Below are 20,168 nucleotides of genomic sequence, written 5' to 3' on the forward strand. Positions count from 1 at the left end.
ATGAAGAAAATTAATTCAAGTGCTTCATTTTCTTAGCTGCAATTCTCACATTTGGAGAGTGTCTTAGTGCCAAAATTCTTTCCTTTTGTTTTTCCTTAGCCTTTCTTTTCAGATGAGTGCTATCTGGCACTAAGAATAAGCACAGTAATTGAATGCTCAGGAGCTAGTGACTTTAGGGTGCTTGCCAACATACAGCATACAGTTTCTTTTATCACTTTTTTCCTTATCACCCAAAGGAGTGCTTTGCACATTTGGAATTGCTGTAGTTTTCTCCTCTAAAGACATTTTACCCCTCCTTTTCTTTACCTATAACTCACTGTCATTGTGTACTGGTTGCTTCCCTAGCATATTCCAAGGAGTATTTTGTCAGTATTATGGATAATTCTCACTTGCTCTCCCTTGGTTTTTCAGGCTGGCTGCCCTGCCTGTGCTCTCTCCAGGCAAGGATCCTTTGAAACCAGTGATGAATGAACCTTGAAGGCCTGAAAGCTTGTATTCACCTGAGGTTCATCAGACAGCACTGTTGTCTGGATTTACTGCTTCTGTAAAATTGTCCTGGAAATCTCAGCAGGTGACATTTTGGTAAGGGCATTGTGGAGGTGTTACTCCTGGCCCTCTTGGGAAGGAAGACAAAATTATGCAGGGCATCTTCTAGAAATTTGAAAGAACAACGTGGGGTTAGGAGAATTTTTATTTAATAATAATAATTTAAAAAAAAGTAATATTTTGCTTGCTCACATATATAAAGTAAGGAGTGGTTTGAATGAGGTCAATGATCTTATTCTATCCATCCCAGCTTACACATTGACAGGACAAAAATTGAAACCATGTGGATAAGTGAACATGGACAATTAATATCTGCAGGTTGCCAGACAGGTCTAACATTAATTCATCTTTTCCCAGAAGCTACTTTGTTCTACATTCTTCAGAATGTATTTTATTCCCCTTCAGAAAAAGAGCATTTAGATTTCTGTATCTCTTTTTGCCGTGTCACATTCAGTGATCTACAGAAAAATATTATTAATAAGAATTTATTTGTATCTTTATGTGTAAGAAATATCATAGCAGCTAGGGAAAGTCTGTATTATTCAACATCAGAAATTGATATATTATAGTTTTGCTTGTGCTGGATTGGATCATGGCATTACTAGCTTTTCTGTAAGATAGGATGAGTATTTTATATCTCTTAGGTGGAAGAGAGGATGCTCTAAGAAATACTATTTGGGGAAACATCAGAAGGAAATAAAATTTAGGTTAGCAGGTACACCAGCAAAGCAGCAACACCACTGTAGGGTCCAGCTTTCCCTAAGAGCCAAAAGAGACTGTCTTGCATATTTTATTTCCTTTTTCATAAAACATAAATATCCTATCAACAGATTGCTTGGGCATGTATTTATTTTTATATGATACTAGATAGAAAATGTAACTTAAATCCAGAAGACTCAGTCAAGTGTGATCAGATTCCTGTAACATGATGAAATCATTCCACAACTGTTTGTTGAAATGTAGAAAGACAATCTACATTTGTTTGTTTTTCGTTATCACAATAAGGATCAAAACAACCTGTAGTTGAAAAGGTTGACATTATTTATTGTCCTTTTTTATTAACATTTTTACATGAACTATCATGACAGGTCTTTATGAGGGGATGGTAACAATGAATTTACCCCTTGACCATAACCAAAATAAATTTAAGAAAAATAAGCATATATTATTCCAGGCAAATCTTCCTGTAACCTGAGAAAGAAAAACTGAAAAGCTTAACATCATAGAGAAAGCTGTGGATATCATTATGCAAATTTCACTTTTGCTCACTGACAGGAAAATATTACAGTGATAAACAGCTGTCTGTATTCATTTTTTTTAGAGTTTATGACTTTCTCCAGGTATTAATTTTAGCATGGAATCCATGACAACTCTGACCAAGTGTGCATTACAGTGCATCTAGCCATTTCCACTTCTATAAAATGATATTTTAGAGTTACATTGGAGTGTTTGAGTACTGCAGATTAAATCATGGGTATAAGGGGAAAGTGTGGCATAGAATTTAAAAATATTGTAGCCCTTTGGCTGGTCTATCCTTTTTCCAAGAAGGGAAAAGAGTAGTAATAATCATTCTTCTTTTGTAATTGCCAAGATTCCTGCAGCTAGAGGGAATGGCTAGGCAGTTGCCTTTCAGCCTTTGGGAAACGAGTGCCAATACACTGTTTCAGAGCCTTACAGCCTTGCTTTTTTTTTTCTTCATGGAAACACTGGTTCTTCTAAGTGTGTGATTCAAAAAAACATGAAGGAGACAAAATGGCCACTGTAGTGTAATGCAATTTTCCAGCCTTGTTACTTAGCTTTGACCCTTTTATATAAATATATATAAGTTTATATATATATATATGTGTCTATATATACATATGTATGTGTATATATATATATACACATTTTTAATAAATATTGACTTCCAGAGTTTATCCAAGTTTAATATATTTTATTTTCCTCCTACTGCTCCTCATACTGGGAGTTTTATTGTAATAAGTAGATCCAGTACATTGAAGATGCATTTCTGAAGGAGGAAAGAAACTGAGGTTACCCAAGACTTAACATCTTGTAGGACAGAGGTTTTCTCTGCCATTAAATTAAGATAGGCCTTTTCCCTTTTATGTGCTTTTACAATGCTTGTTAAAAAAGTTTCTTATTCACACATAAAAATCCTTCTTATATCTTGGTTCAAACTGTTTCCAATTAAATTTTAATGCCAATTTGTAATTAGATAAAGTAATATTTATCAATATGGCAATACCATTATTTCTCTGTTGTCAACTTTAAAAACAATTGTCATAAAATTTCAGTGATTCATAGTTATTCACAAGCAGTTATGCAGGCAATCACCTACAGCACTATAGGAGAAAATAAAATTTATGTATTTCCCTCTCCTACAGCTAGTTATTATTATTTTGTGTACAGGCATTAAACCTCTCCCTCCTGTAGACCTGTGTCACAGGCACTCAGAGATCTGAGTCAGATCTGTGGTGTTTTAGAGTATTAGTTAGGTTCCAGGCCAACACCATTTGTCATTTTATATCGAAATCCGTGTGCCATTTTGCTGATGAGATGTAGCCCATTCAACTAAACATGTGAGGAATAGGTCCATGCAGTATCAGAGGAGGAAAAAATGTGAAAGATCTGCTCAAGCTGATGGTGTCTGTGTGAAGCTTGTTAATCTCCGTAACATGCTGGTAGCACAAAGAAAACACGGTTTTTCTCTGGTAAATAAGAGGTTGGGTCCTTAACTGCTATAGGGCAGGTCATACCCCCTTGCTGGTAGTAAAATCCTTGGAAATACTTATGTAGTAAGGGAACTCAGGGTGAGTATAAAGGAGCCTAGCCCTATATTTTCATCATGCATAATTGCATTTTTTCTCATTAAAATCCCACTTTGATTCTAATTAAATTCATAATTGTTCTGCATTTGATGCTATAAACTGTGGTGTAGTGTTGCGGGGTGCTATTTAACAGATGTCATCCTCCCCCCAAGAGGCAGTGGTATTTCATTGCTGTGTGAATTGATCCTTCAATGTGAAACCTGAACAGGTCCCCAGATAGCCAAGCAGGAAGGGGGGATATTGTGAACTAGCAAGAATGAATAAATGAGGTAACCAAAGAGACCAAGAGATTCTGTCTCTCAGAATGCATGAGATGTAATTCCTTGCACTTCAATATATTTTAAAAGAGTAATCTAATTTTCTCATTTTGTCTTCTATTCATAATAAAGTTACAAATTCATAGTGATACTTCAACACATGGTTCTCAAGCTCAGGCTTACAGTCTTTAGAAGTTTGCATTAGGGTTTTTTTGTTGGTGGTGGTGTTTTTCTTCCAGTATACTGCAACCAGTTTGATTCTTACACACACAGATCTGAGAAAGTTAGTCTTGTCTTTTTTCAGAATATCCCTTTTTTCAAGTGTGTTAATTGCATTCACTACCACTTCTCCTCCATCTCTGGCAGATTTACATGTGCTCCTAACACTCTTCATCCTTTTCGCTTCAAAATAGCTGTTTGATTTTTTCTGATTTTTTCTATCAGGTTTTCCTGCCACCACACTCAATATTTACCCAGGGGCTCACCCACATCCATCTCTGATCAGCTTCTTCTAGTACAAATTCCCAGTTCAGCAAATACTGCAGAAACCTGCTGGTCTTCAAGCAGATCAGAATAAGTTAATATTTAATTTCTATAGCCCAGACTTACTAAGCTGAGTAGAGCCTTATATAAGTTTAAGGACTAAAATACTGAAGTACACTAAATAATGTAACAATAATGCTTTGCAGAAAAGTGGAATTAAGAAACTGAGAGAGAACAGCGGGATATCAGTGGGTCAACATTAATTTCTAGTTCTTTTTTGTATAGCAATATGTTGAGTCTCAAGATGGTTTTAAATTCCTTGAGGACCCTCAAAAATAGCTGTGTTATAAAATGCATGTTATTATTTACCATACAAACTATTCACCAAAATCATATCATCTCTTCCATTCACATGCAAATTCCAGGGAATTTCAATAGGAGAATAAGGTTGAGTGTGTTCTGTTCTGAACATGCACTTCTTCTTAGATATTAAACTTATCCTCTATCCCTTCATATTAGTCAAAATCCGACAGCCCAGACAAAAATCTTTCCAAATGGTACATAGAATGGCCTCAAAAGACAGATAAAATTTTTGGACATAGGCTGCTCATCATGAGTGATTAGAGATCACTAGTAGTATTCAGTATTCTTAGCTCATTATGAATTATGAATATTGCCCTATGGGTACTGCCATGGTTTTGTTTGGGTTTTTTTGGGGGGAATGTGAAAATTTGTTTCACAAACAAAGGGATTCCCCTTTGTTTGCAAATGAGGGCTGAAGTCTCCTTGCTTTTCTTTGATACTGCCTCTAACCCACTGCTTATTTTAATGGCTATCTCCTGAAATTCCTGTTCCTCTCTGAAATGTGTCTGAGTTAGACATACAGGCAATTTCAAATTGCAGTGGAGATACGTGTAACTGCTTTTAGGAAACCAGACAGAAATGCTTAGTGAAGATTAAAGGGTTAATGCTGGCTTACTTTACTTAGGCAGGCAAATATGAGGGTGTGCAGTGGATCTCTAACTCCCTCTTTATTGTCTTTTTCTGACTAACCAGCCATACTAGCTGCCCCATGGTCTGCTTTTGTTGGCAGTCTGGAGAACGAGAAGCAATCAGAGGGATGATTCTGTCTGCTTCTGCATCACAGGCAGAGTCAGGATAGCAGGCTTGTCTAAAATGAATGTTGTTCCTAGTTAGTGGCTGGAATAATACAGTAACATTTACAGAGTTGAGGGACAGGAATGAAGATTTCTCACACAGCTGCCATTTCTTCACAGTTCTTCACGGAATTGCAGAGCTCACTGCATTTTCTCCTAACCAGTAGATTCAATAGATTGAATGCCACTCGATAGATTGAATGAAAGTGGGTAACATGATTATGAGAATTCAGATACAGTGATGGTCTGTGTTGATTTGTATCTGTATACAGCACAGAGTTCTCCTTTTCACAATTAGTTATACCATTTTTTCCTTTGGGACACAGGAGTTAATATTTTATATTCCAATTTGATGACTAGGTTTCTTTGCTATCAGATTTTTAGTCAATGAGCCATCCTTGGAAATTTGCCTTAAGCTCTGCAACAAAGTATTGTATCATTGTATATAATGAGTTGGAATAAATGCACAATATTATTTACATAAAAAAGTTTCCCCCGCCCCCAGATATTTTGAAGTATAAGTAACAGAAACATACATAACATGATAAATTACTGAAATCAACAATGACACACAAGTGAAATAATCAGTAAATAAATATCCTTGTTTTGAAAAGATCTTGTAATTACATAAGACATGTATGACAGTAACATTAAAATAGCTTGTCAAAACATCAAAATACAGACAGTTCTGATTCACTGGAACAATTATCTACTTTGAGCCTGAAAAACAATTTTTGAAAAGGAGCCCAGTCACACACAATGAGGAACATAGGATGGGAGATTTTGATATCCTGTGATAAATTAATCTATTAAAATTCTTTGCATGGTTGAAATGACCACTTGGGGAATGAAGGTACCATCAGGAACATACCATCAAAACCATTGCCATCATTAGTTTAAAACAAAATAGGAGGAAAAAAAATTCAATAAAAAAGGAAAAACTAAGAAGAGAACACCAGCTAAACTATTAGCTCATGTGGCTTTAAGGTAGTCTCCAAATCTAAAAGGCAGAAAGTCTGGATAGCAGAACGTTTTGACAAAACAGTGCAATCTAAATCATAACATGATGATTCAGAAGCAGCAGAACATGCTAATTCAGGTGCTTAAATGAAATGTTAGAAAACAAATATCACTAATTCTTGCCCACTTGGCATATTCAGGCATGTGCTCTGAAGTTGATGAGGAACACATTCGGTGCAGGGAGCTCAAGGTGCAGCTGCAGATGGAGCTGCAGTTTCACCTCTGGGTGGGAGCCGGAGACAAGAGGCTGTGAACTGCCACCCTGTGCACAGCAAAGGGCACAGGGACCTGTGGCACAGCCAGGTGAGGGACACTGAGAGACATGGCAGGATCTGATGGCTTAGGAGGAAGAGTGAGACTGGTGTGGTTGGACTGTGAGGAGATAAGAGCCTAGGGGTCTTCCTCGAAACCAGACACCTGAGACTCTGCCATGGAGATCGAGCTGGTGAGGAAACCTGATCTGACCGTGATTGGGGTGTGCAGGGAGTCCAGTGGGGACCTACCAGGTCACTGGAGCCACCCCTATGGCTCATTCCCAGCAGTAACAGTCTGGAACTTTGGGATTATGGCTGCCAGACAATCTCATGAATGATCACACTGGGAAGATCCCTTAACAAGACTCATCCTTTCTGTCCGTAAAATGGATTGAGAATCACAGAATAAATGAGGAGGGACAGGATCTCTGGTTCATCTGGCCCAAGCCCTGCTCAAAGGAGGCCAAGGCCAGGTTGCTAAGGCCATGTTCACTGTGAATGGAGGCTGCACAGCTGCTCTGGATGCTGGTCCAGTGTCTTCCACCCTCATGGATATTTCTTTACTATAATACCTGATTCTCTTGATACAACTGAAATCTTCTGCTGCCTCTTATGCTGCCATGGTGTCTGTGATGTACCTGTGTGCAGGGTGTACCTGATGGCAGGGAATAGAGGAGACAGAGCCAGACTTTTCTCACTGGTGCCCAGGGACAGGGCAAGAGGTAAACTCTTGGAGGACATTCAAAAGCTGACTGGCCACAGCCCTGAGCAACCTGCTCTAACTGACCTCTAGGTGTGCCCTCTGCATCAGCCATTCTATGTGAGTCTGTGATTTAAAAAATCAGTCTGTTACAGTACAAACAAATTTCACAGTTACTGGAATCTTCTCTGGAAGGCCTCTAATGGAGAGGCTCTCTCCTCCTGTTTTTAAATTGCATTTACATATCTAAGGCTTAACTGCTCAGACTAAGCTTTCCTAAAGTATCTCCCGCAGGCAATTTGTTTTGTGAAATTCAAGCAAGCATACTTAAATAATTAGAAAATGAAAATTTCAGAAATGTTATGCAATGATTCGACTGTATTACATGCTGTGAAACAAGTGGCTGAAGTCTGGTTAAGGCTTGGCTCTGATTGCAAATATATCACTGTTGTGTTATCATAGTTTGTGCCATGGGGGAAAAATTCAACTGCCTTTGACAAGCTAAAGCTTGAGCAATGTTGGTTTGGATGTGATCAGCAGAAGCTCACTGAGAACTGAAGTTTAAGAGATGTGTAAAATAAAGATAAATGTATTTAATACAGGTGTTTTTTTTTCTGCTGAGCATGCTCTGGACAAAAGGCTTGGGCAAGTTTTTCAGAGTTTCTTGGAATTCCAGTTTTCTTGGAATCTGGTGCTACAGATTGAGGTGGTCCATGTGCAAATAAGCTGAATAAGGAGAACATTATTGCTGTGCTTTCCATACCTTCATTCAGAAAGTCTGGAGGAGGAGGAAGCAGCAGCCCAAGATCTTATTCCTTCTGCCTAGCTTAGACCATTCTTGCAGTTTTCATTGTTTCTGTGTAATTACTTATTATGTCACAATAAGGAATGTCTCCTTTGAGGTAAACATCCCTCCATGTCATGTCTCCAGCTGTAGTTTCTCTAATTATAATTTCAGGTTTTGTCATTTAGTCAGGTTTTATTTGAAATATCATCTGAAAAAAAAATTTGGTTATTTTCTTTATGCAAAAAGATGGTACAGGGTACGGGGTGTTCTGGTAATTTTGAAAATTGTAACTTCTCTTGTCTTGAGGGAGTAAAACCACCACAGGAACCCCTGTCTGTTTCCTTTTATTACAACTAGTAATGCTCAAACCTGCTCTAGCAAAGTTTTCCCCCACATTCTACAAATATTCTCTGTCCCTTTATTTCTCCTCAGAAACCCTGTGCTAGAACCTGCAGTTCATATGAGAACATGGCAAACACCAGGTGTATCTGCCTTACCAGGAGTTGCTTTCTTCTCCTTAAAATTGCCATTCTACCTTCACCTCTGTCTAATTTTCTGTAATACTTTTTTTTTTTTCCTCAAACTACAAGGTTGCCTTAATCTTACCTATTTTCTATGTATTGAGGGGGGAAAAATATTTACCTATGCCATACAGATTAAGTCATGTGGTTTTGACAATTTCAGATGGGGACTGTTACAGGTGTTTTCCCATTCTGTACAGAAAACTCACGTTTGGGTTTCCAACAGATTTCATCTTCATGTGTGAAATCGTATCTCATCTTTTTCAAGTCATTGGATAAGACCTTCTGAGAAGTAGTACAACTAGATATTCTTAACTTAAGCCCAGGCTATCCATCATTTCCAGTGACAAGGAATTATTTCAGTGTAAAATAAAAGCTGTGTGTATATAGAGAAGGTGGATTAAAATTGCAACATTTCCTAACTTTGAAGACACTGTCTTTACTTCAAAGTGTTTACGAATTTGGACATGAAGACACTATGAAATATAAAACACTGAGGTTGAGACCCCCAGCTCTGGAGTTTGTGACTGGCTTCTTGAACCCACACTAAGGTTTTTTTTTAAATTTTATTAGTAATTTCTGTTGCCACACAGCTCTGCACACAGTTCTGTTTCCAAAAAAACACAGCTTTTGTTTTTTGGAAAACTAGGGCCTTAGTTTTTATTTTCAATAGAAATTACTTTTTACTTTTGAATTTTGGTTTTGAGATCCAGATAATGGAGCAGACATATGTGAACCACAGCATCAAAATTTAAGAATATGTTTTCTCAGTATAGGATCCTGGTTCATTTCTTCGTTTCTTTGTCCTAGCAGTTCCCTAATAATTTAAGTGTTTTACTAAAATAGAATTTTGCCTGTATTCCATTAGATGCTTCCTCATAATATACTCCTTTGCCCCTTTGGCAGAACTTTCTGGTTCCTAATTTTCCATAAAGTACCTGGACACAGAACTAAAAACTCATCAAATGCATTCCAATTTTTTTCTTTCATCTTAGTGCTCATCATTAGTTATAAATAGTACCTGCAGGTAAATCTTGATTTCCTTGGTCTTTTGTATCTCTGATGTTTTATGATGCACAGAGCTGTGTGATACCAGCTCAACAGAATGTTCAACCTTCCTGTATCTCCTTAATCCCTTTTGTATCATTTGCTCTTAAATATCCTCTTCAATTGATTAGTATAGTTCTTGCTTGTTTGTTGTCTTCTGTCTTGTGTTTTTTGAAGCAAATCTCTAAGGGTACGTTAACTGTCATAGTTTAAGTTATGAGCATAAATTACAAGTAGTAAATTTTGTTTTGAAAAACTTTAGCTAAAGTTTGCCATGCATACCTGTTTGGGTTTTTTTGACTGGTTTGTGTATTCCTTTATTCTCTGCCTGCATTGAGGTGACTGATGATGAGAAGACTTAAAAATGGGTGCTGAGATTCTTTTCTATCTTGCAGTAACCCACAAGGGTCTTCATTTTACCTTTCTAAGGGGATTTATTTGGAACAAGTGTTTTTGGAGTATACCTTTTGTGCAAAAAGAAAAAAAAGAAAAAGTTTGCCTTTTTAAAAATAAAAAGATGAGTGGAAGAGTTTTTTCTTCAACAGCCTGTCCCTAGAAACAGCAAGTTTTAGTTTGTGAATAATTTGATACAAATGCCAGAGCCGTCTCCTTGAAGCCCATATTTATGCAAGCAGTAAACAGAGGGCAGATTTCTTTTTGGAGCTTCTACCAGTTGAAGTAAAATGCTGTAAATTGCAATTCAAGGAGGCCATGGGAGGTAAATTGAGCAGATTAAGGTTAATAAACCTGCCAACAATTAAGGCTTTATCAGAAATAAAATCAGGGGATTATGAAAGAAGATAAGTAAAGCCTCTGTCTGGTGAGCAACAGACTTATTTCTGTGGCACATTTCAAGGGAGGTTGTAGGCAAAGAGCTCTGGTTTAGGAGCCCAGCCTGGATACGAGTGGTCAGTGAGGCAGCGGCGAGCCAGGAGCAGCCACGGCCCTGTGCCCTGTCCTGGCTGTGCAGTGACCAGCCATGCTAGGGCACCTCATCCTCACACTCCAAACAGCAGCACCCCCATAAGGAGCCTGGCTGTGATTGAGAGAAAAAAATATATATGAGTTCCTAAAAAAGATGAATTAAAGCCAGGGCAATGATCTCATAACTTCTGAAGCTGTCTTGGGAATATGAGAGCAACCATACCTTGCTTCTTAGCCAGAACTGTGACCATGCTGCTCTTTTTGCCAGAAATCTTTTTCTCCTTTCCTCACTCATATCCTAGAAGTTAGTTCCCTAAAAAAATAAAAGCTGTTATTAGGTTTCCATTTATAGCACCAAGTTAAGCTTTAGCTATTCCTGTTTGGATCAGTAAGCTGCCTTACATTTGCCACAGTATAATCATTTAACTGAGCAGGGTACCCATTGTTGCTTATAACAGTAGAATTTAAATTATAAAGCATGGGGACTGTTTTCAGAAGATCCCTGAAGATGGCTTTTCATTAGTGCAGATTCCCTGTGACTTCTGAGTAACTCTAGCAGGGCTGGTACTTAATATGGAGATACATAGGACTGTATTAGAATTAAATAGCCATTGAATCAGGATGATAGATAGGAAGTAAAATCTGGAGTTTCATAATATTTCAGGGACTCTGAACTGCTCTGCTGACTCTATATTACATATATAGTCATATATATATATATATATGTATACAATTCAATTTAGAAAGCTAGAAATGCTGAACTGTTATTGTCAGACAATTTATCATGCTAGACAAATGCCTAGATGCAAATTTTTATCTTATGGAACATATTCTCAGCTGGTATAAATAAATCTTTTGGTTCCACAGAGTATTAATTCAGGTAATGTAAAACCCAGAACAGAAGCATTCATCTCTCTCAAATACTTTAAAGTAATTGCTGATTTTTCAAAATTACGAAATGTGCAAGAAGTAGAGACCATATAATCAGACTATCTAGCTGGATCATTTTCACTTTATTTATATTTTTAAATAAATTGTTTTACATAACTTCCATTGTTTCTTGCTTTACACACAGCTTCATTTTACTAGGTTATTTTTCAAAAATATATTGACTATTTGATGAGTTTCATAAATTATTTTGTATGTCAGAGCAGGCAAATTATTTTTCTTAGTCACCCTGCTCTAATTAGTGCATTAGGAAGTGATGTTGTCAGGATTGTGAACACTGTAACATAGGAAAAATGGTTACTGACATAATGCCTAGATGCATATATTGCAAATGCTCTTGTGTCTCTGTCATCTAATTAAATATAGTCCTCAGGTCAGAATATGATTTGTTGTCAAGTGACAGTTTAAGAGGCTAGAAGAACATGTTTGTGCTGAAACTAGATCAGGAGTTCTTTAGTGTTATTTGTAGTGCATGGGCAATGCTTTTAATGACTTTTTGACAAGGCTTTTGCTGCAATTCAACAATATCATTGCAGTGGATAATATCAGAAACTTCACAGTGCAGGCTTAGTGTGTTACAAATTTGTTTTTAGCATCTTAAAACAGAAAACCTCACATGAATGCATACATTGACAGAGTATCCACAGAGAAAACAATTAAGGTTTGTAAAAGGATAAATAAAATTACCAGGAGCAACTGGAGCTGTGAAGTTTTGCCTTGCTTGTGTAACACAAAGCTTATTGAAAACAGGGAAAAAAATAAAAAGTTTTTTATTTGTGTTGCTTGGTTTGATGAACATGACAAAATTGTGTCTTATCTTCTTTAAAAAAATGTCATACATCCTACTTTTTCAGTTGCTTTGTTTTGTTTGTTTTTTTTTCCTTTCAAAGGTGTTTCCATTAGAAAAAAGACTATGACACTATTATTAAGGAGAAAAAAGCACACCTATGTAATCTAGTGACCTTTTCACTTAGAGGAATCAATTTCCTTTCTTTTGCATTATCCAGATTTAACCAGGGTAAAATTTAGACTGTAATGTTGAACCAGGTTATATGCCACGACTGTGTGACACAAAAGAAGAAACTCCAATCTCTTGGCACAATTTTTTGTTGATTTTGTAGTATTCAGACATTGGTAGGAAACAAACTAAGTCTCACACAAGAAGATTTGTTGCTGGTTTGGTTTACTTTAGTCTTGATATGGATTGTTTAAGTATATACATAGTACTTATGCTTTTGGATATAAATGTCTCACAAAGTGTATGGATGATATTTCTTTTTTCCATGGTTTCCTGAGATGCTTTATGACTGTTACAGAGCTAATCAATATCAATAAAACCAGATAAAGAATATATTTTCCTCTGACCTGTAAGATTATGTGCTTTGCTGGTTCATTTTCTCCACAGCATGAGAGGTTGTCTTTGTGACCTTTTTAAAATCCCACTCCACAGATTTGGAAATTCTAAGTTTTTTCAATTATTGCCAAAACAAATAGAGCTTGATGTTAGTGAAGCTTTTGTATAACTTCATCCTAAAAAAGTAAGGGTGCCCAAATTCAGAGCAATATTATCCAATTTATAGACACAAAATTATTAGGTAAATCTTGGATTTGCATAGACATAGTATGAAAAAGCAGCAGCTCCATTGGGGCTGTTTTAATTGTATGAACATAAGGCTTCTCAGGTTGAGCTGATTTACATGATCAGGCAAGAAGCTGAAACCTGTCTAACATCATATGAAATAGTGTATGAATTCTAAACTTTGTCAACCTGTTTGTCAGGAGTCAGTGGAGGGACTGTGAATGGCAGAGTCTCCAAGACCTCACATCTCTGCCATGCCCCTCTTATCTGGGATGTGACAATTTTTTTTAATAGTCATAGAGCTCTGCTTGCTAAGGTTACAGTAAATTTAAAATGAAACCTAGATTTTTTTTTTTTTTTTTACATTTTTCCTTTGGTGCACTGTGCTCAAGATTTTTAAAAGGGTGCAGTATTCACCACCTTTATACTCATGTTGGCTACTCATGACCAGAGCTTGTGACATTTCTGATAAACAGTTTAAGCTAGACATGAAAATGTTTTTACACCAAGGTTCCTCTAAACAATGTATTTTTAAAACTCAAAATCCCTGGTCTAGGAGGGAGAAAACTCAGAATGTTTTTAGCCAGCGATTGCTATTTAGATATGTCCATTTATCAATTTCAAATATAGTTAGAGTTCCCCCTTTTAAAAATTGGATTGGTCTCTCCATTATCTGTGAAATCTTTCAGACTGAATGAACTCAATGTGTTTCCATATGCCAAGAGCGGTTTAGCAGATTCAGGACTACAATAACAGCTGACTGACCTTCTCACTTTACTGTGGACAAGATGATACATGCTAGTTTTCCCCAAGGATATTTTCAGATCTCTGGCCTGACTCCCTATCTGAAAGGTGTTTATAGCAAAGAAAGGGCACTCAGGCTTTGGGCAGAGGTTGTACTAGAAATTGTGCTAATCCCTACTCTGATTGTAGTGCCATCACTGCAGGGTTAGCCAGGGAGAGCAGGAGGGGGACTTCTTCAAATTGGAGTTGAGAAGTATGGAAAGAAGGGTACTTGAGAAGCCAGTGGTGTTAAGGGAGCTGGGTATGTGTCCTATATTTGTAGAAAACCCGACTGAATTATTATTTATTATTATTTATTATTATTTATTATTATTTATTATTATTTATCAGCCGCTGAAGAAATTAGCTGTGACAGAGGAACTATTGTGTTCATAGATACTGAAAGTCATAGCGAATTTTCTATTCATTTCATGTTATAGTGATTGTATCTTCAATTAGTTTCTGAATCTGTATATTTTTATATATATATATGCAAGCAGAGATAGAATAATATCTGAAAGATTAAAGAGAGAAGGAGAGAGGAGAGATGAGATGATGTATTATTTAACATACAGGACTATTTTTTAGAATAAGAATTCAATCCTTAGTACTTTGTGGTAGCATATTATTCAACAGTGCTTCTAGACAGCAAGGGCTAATCTAAAATCTGTGAGGCAGAAAAAGGCAGCAATATTTCACAGTTACAGCCCACTACATCCTTGGTTTATGTGCTTTTCTACACCTGTATGTACCAACTTGCTGGCTATTAGTGGGATTCTGAATGTTGCTGAGGAGTAATAGTTTGAGAATTTATCTGATAACGATCCATACATCAGAATGTCATACACTCCTAATTAAAACTACTGATCACATTTTATATGCGAAATACATTTATATGTGGAATAAATGTAACCAGATTTTATAAACTGAATTGGAATTATAGATCACAGAACAGATTTTCCATGTCAAGGGAGTAGTTGCACAATTATTTTTGTATTTTATCATAACGTATATGTAGAACTGCCTCATCAAGTGATATATGGTGAGCTGGTTTCACAGTAGGCAACTGAAGCAGTGCCATTTTTATATCAGGGAGTATTCAGCCCAGCATATATTTTTTCTTTTCCGGTGACTTATAAAGAGAATGAAGTTCATAATCCATCATTCAACATGGAAGAAAGAAAAATGGAATATAGTATTACCTTGACCTTTATAGCACTCTGCTAATAAAATTTCCTGAGCACTCATCCTGAGCACTCAACTTTCAGGAGTTCAGCAATGTGTTCAATAGCAGAGAAAGAGGCCAGACCCCCAAACCATAGCATGTTCAGTGATTCCAACACACAACGTCCTCTGGTGTCCTGCACTGGAACTTCTGGAATTGATATTTGTAAGTTTTCATTACCTTCATTGCAATAACATTATTATTTCCTTTTCATAGACCTAGCAAGACTCAAAAATGGCAAAGTTTAAAACCTAGTATTTGTTTCCACTTAGGCTTGTCCCAAAAGACAAAAAACTGTCCTGCTGTTTTGCAGCAGAGAAAGAAGTGCCAGCTTGCACACTCAGTTGAGACAGCCTTGCTTCTAACATGTACATATCTTAAGATTCATGCCTTTAGAGGAGCTCTATAATGGAATTTTGTTGGTGCTGCCCACCATATCAGGGGGTTTGGTGTGTTTTTCAAAAGGTCAGTGGGAACTGCTTTTAAAATATTACTCACTGACAAAGTTTAGTGTACTGGTTGTATTGGAATGCCCAAGAAAAGAGTTATCATGGGTTGTGTTTGCTGCTGTGCAAACACTCAAGCAGGAAAGACCAGATAAGAAAGGCTTAAGACTTTGGGATAACTACAGATATTAAATGTTCTGCTACAGGACACCTCTGACCTCTAAATGCTTTTCCTCTTATTTACTCCTGATTTTGGAAAGGATCTACCATAATGTAACTTACTTGGTGACTGAAAAGTCAGACAGACTAGAAGTCAGGTGGAACTAAGAAATAATTTGGGGTATTACTATTCTGATGTAGAGAATTAGATGACCCTGAATATTAGCAAATAAGGGAAGCTTTTACACAGGAATCAGTGTAGGGTGCTTCCCATCATCCATTCCCCACCTTGTGCATGAAGCATCTGCAGAACCAATCACAACTTTTTCAAGGATTCTTACCCCTTTCACACCAGTGAAGTTAAAAAATAGTTCATTTTTAGTACAAACCCACTTCTTTATATTTATTCCATAAAAACAAGAGACAATTTTTAGATGCTTTACAACCTGAGGATGAGAAGTTCTAGATAGGCATAACTAAAGGTCATGAATGTTGCAAAATAAAATGCTTGTGAAATCACTATTTGCCATCCTTCATGGCAGGCTGGTATAAACTGCCATAGCTCTGCTGAAGTCAGTCAGTGCCCTGAATTTCCTACCTAATAATGCACAGGATATGCCTTGAAGCACCTGAATGGAAGAGTGGCAAGTGACTCACACTCAAAGTTTATTTCTTTATCTCAATCATAAATTTAAAGGCTTATTTCCCCTTGGAGTTCACTGAGGAAGCATTTAATCACAGGACAACAGGGAGAGCTAAAGCCAGTTAAGATGCCTGACATCTATTTCATAAAATATTTAGACAAAGCACATTAAGGAACAGATGACTTTGAAATGAATGGGAGCACTAATGCAGTTGACTGCCTTTAGACACAGTGTGTTCACTGAGGATGTTCTCTGAAGGAACTGCACTGCACTGGAGTTCAGTTACATATAGAGTATCACATGTGTTTCTGCAGCTAAAGGAACAGGACCTTATTTTAATTTTAGGGCTCTTACTTGCTGGCAAATGGAATATACACTGTTCCATGTTATCTACACTGAGCTGAAACTTTCAAGTAAACAAGCAGAATAATACTGAAGAGCTTTTTTAAATATGAACTGTTTAGATTTTTTTTTTACAAAGCATAGTTTGTGGTCTGTATGTTGACATATTTTGAAAAAATTCTTAACCTCAGTAGTTTTTTAATTCCCAGAGCTAATAATTGAGCTTGACTCTTCTGGTAAGATTAACTAAAGGTAAAGAAAACCCAGAAGAAATTTTTTAAAAGCTGATGCTGTAACATACATTAACCAGAATTTGAATATTTAACTATTTAAAAAACAAATCAAAAAATATTGGCAGGTTCAAACTGTATTTTAGGAATGGAAAATTAATTATATGAATTTCTACTTAGCTGCCTGTTGACCTTAGCTTAAGTTCTGTGTTGTTTTCTTGTTAAGATCTTAGAGACTTAGTTTACATTTTGACTCTCTATATTCAATCACTTTTGGTTTAAGTTTCATTTGAATCAATGAGGATTGCAACACCCTGAACTGCCTGATATTGTTACTGATGCAAACTGCACAACAGGACACCAGTGAGCAAGGTGCCCTTGCCAAAAGCAGGCTAATGGTATGCTGGGTGGCATTAGGAAAAGTATTGCCAGCAAGCTGGGGGAGTGATCCTTCCCCTCTCCTCAGCACTGGTGAGACCCTTCTGGAGTGCTGGGACCAGTGCTGGGCTCCCCAGCACAAGAGAGATGGGATATAGTGGAGTGAGTTCAGGGAAAGGCCACAAGAACTATCAAGAGGCTGGAGCCTCTGACATAGGGACAGGGACCTAAGAAGTGTTCTCTGGCTTTATGTGCCAAACAAACAATTCAGAAATGCTGAGCACCCTCTAAATCTTCATCAGACAGGGGCTTTCATCTCCTTTGAAATTCTGTGGACACCTAAGAGCTAATTTGAACATTTTGTCTTCAAATGTTTTCCATGTTAAAAAGCATGGGTTAAAAAGCATGCTTGCCCTTAATATTTCTGCTATATTGCTATGTGTGTTTTTTTGTTTTTTTTAACCTTATGGATGAAATTTTAAGAAACCCCAAACTTTTAAAACTTGATCCCTCTTCAACAATCCCTCCCATTCCCTCCCTCTCTTCTTTGTCCCATTACGCCCTCTCACCAATTCTTTTTTTTTTTCTAGCTCTAATTGACATTTATAAATTTGATGGTCAAGTGACAAGATTTTTTGAAAAAAATTAGCTATTGAGCTATCAGGAGGATCATGTTTCTGCACAAATCACTGCTTCGGCATTCTCCCGTCATTTTAATGAGGCACGTTCCTTTGAGCTGGCAAGTCACAATTCCACCACCCAGAGCCTCACTCTGAGCTATTTTTATAATGTCACAGTTTTTTGTTATAATCCTTGCTCACTGGCACCATTTGGCACATGCTTCCCTGCAGGCTATTTCTAATCCCATTACTGTGGAAGTGACTCAGTTTGTAGCTTTTTTAGCACATTTGAGGGAACATCTGAGAGACACTTTGGTCTCCATCAGAAATGGCTGTGTTTATCTAGAGTTTCCAGCTGTGTTTAGCTGAAATCCAGGGAGAAAATGCTGTTTTAAGGGTAAAGAGTAGATAAAGCAAATTTAAATGTTCACCTTGATAATTAGGAATGCAATGATGGATGGAAAGCTGCCAAGAGAGTTTCGTAGTTTTCAAATAGAAGTATAGATGAGAATAAATCAATTGTTTGGCGTTTTAAATTCCCACTACTTCTTCAGGAAAAAAAAAAGGAAATGGACTGCAATTTACATCTAAATTCTCCTGCTGCTACTAATTAAAAGTAGGTTTTTTCTTCTTTAGAAATACCTATAGTGTGTTTGTTATCACAGAATTGTTGTTAAACTTTATTCTCTTAATTTGTCAATCTAATCCATAATGAACTCTCTCAATGAGAACTCTGGAATGATAAAGAATTTGAAACTGTAGGGAAACAGTTCATTTCTAATTTTAAAGAAATTATGAACAGCTATCCTGGCTCCAGCTGAAGGTGCAGTTATTCTGGCCTTAAGTTTGGCATGTGGCCATTAGCAGATGATTAGGGAAAGAGTATAAAAACAGAATTATATTCCCTGTGCCATAACCTTCTGATTTTGGAAGCTACAGCCTTTTCTGAAGCAGAGGTTCATATGTGAAGCTGAGGTATCCATCTTTGTGTTCTATATAATTCGCAAACCTTTCTGTGAATTCCTTTAACTGTTTTCAAACACATTCAGTTTCTGACATACACATCCTGTGCTCAAGTGTTCCACAGCTTAATTACCTACCCTGTGGCAAAAAAAATCTGTACTTGCTCTTTTCTAAACTTGCTATTTTCTGTGATAACTTAAGTTGATGCCTCTAGCTGTTGCATTCTGAGGAAGATAAAATCTTTCATATTTACTCACCATATAAATTTTAGCAGTTTCTTTGAAATTATGCCGGTAGAACCAGACATGTCTTTCCCCCAGAGTTATCTCTTTCCAAAAAGTGTTAAAAGATTTAAACTTTGTAACTTCTTTATCCTTTTATTTAGCCCTTCTTTCTATTTCTTATATTAGTTCTGTATACTTTTTTTTTTTTTTTTCCTTAATTGGGCTACCAGAGCAACATCTAGCATTCAAATGTCATATGTTTAAGAGATTTATCCATTAATCCATTCATTTGCTCTCTATTCTCCTGATATTAACTCTCCTTCAGACTACAGCTGAACATTAAATTGATAGGTATGGCCAAATATCCACAAGATCTTCAAAACCTCTTTTTTGGGAGGTGGACACTTGGTGTTTTCCCTGCACATTTCTATTACATTTACAAATACATTATCTAGGCATCCAGTATCGTGAGAACATTTTGTGACTTTTAATAGTCCATTTAAGTTTCAAACCACTATTAATAAGAATCAGTTTGTTCATCTCCATATCTACTCTCCTTTACAGGTTTATGAGCATACTGAACATTAAGATGCCTTTACATAACAGCTCTGCAGGGTTCTTCTGGCAGTGAACTTATCCTCACAGTAAATACTGGCTATTTTGTTTCTTTTCTTAAACCTCTATTAGGTCATGACCTGGTCATACTTCTTATCTCTTTTGTAGCTTATTTTCTAGAAGAATTTTTAGTGAGAGACTTTATCAAAAGTGATGTGGAAATCCATGTGCTCTATATTGTCCTCATCATACTCATCTATTTACAGTTATTTTCTCCAAAAAAATCCAGTAGATTTTTAAAGATTTATTTCCTTCCATAAAAGCTGGTGGTTATTGTGTCCCTAATACATTAAATTTATCTTTTCATCCAGTAAGTGTAATCTTTTCCAATGCCTTTTATTGATCTCCCTGGTGTGGAAGTTAGGACATGTACAATGTTCAGGCATTGCTAAAGCCCTGCTCAAGATCTGCTGTTACTCCTCCATTCTTCTTGACTCTGGCACAGGGAATAAGCAGAGGGGCTGTGGAAGAGGGGCACAACACTGCAG

The sequence above is a fragment of the Vidua chalybeata genome, chromosome 2 (genome assembly GCF_026979565.1).
Source record: "Vidua chalybeata isolate OUT-0048 chromosome 2, bVidCha1 merged haplotype, whole genome shotgun sequence".
Classification (NCBI taxonomy): Eukaryota; Metazoa; Chordata; class Aves; order Passeriformes; family Viduidae; genus Vidua; species Vidua chalybeata.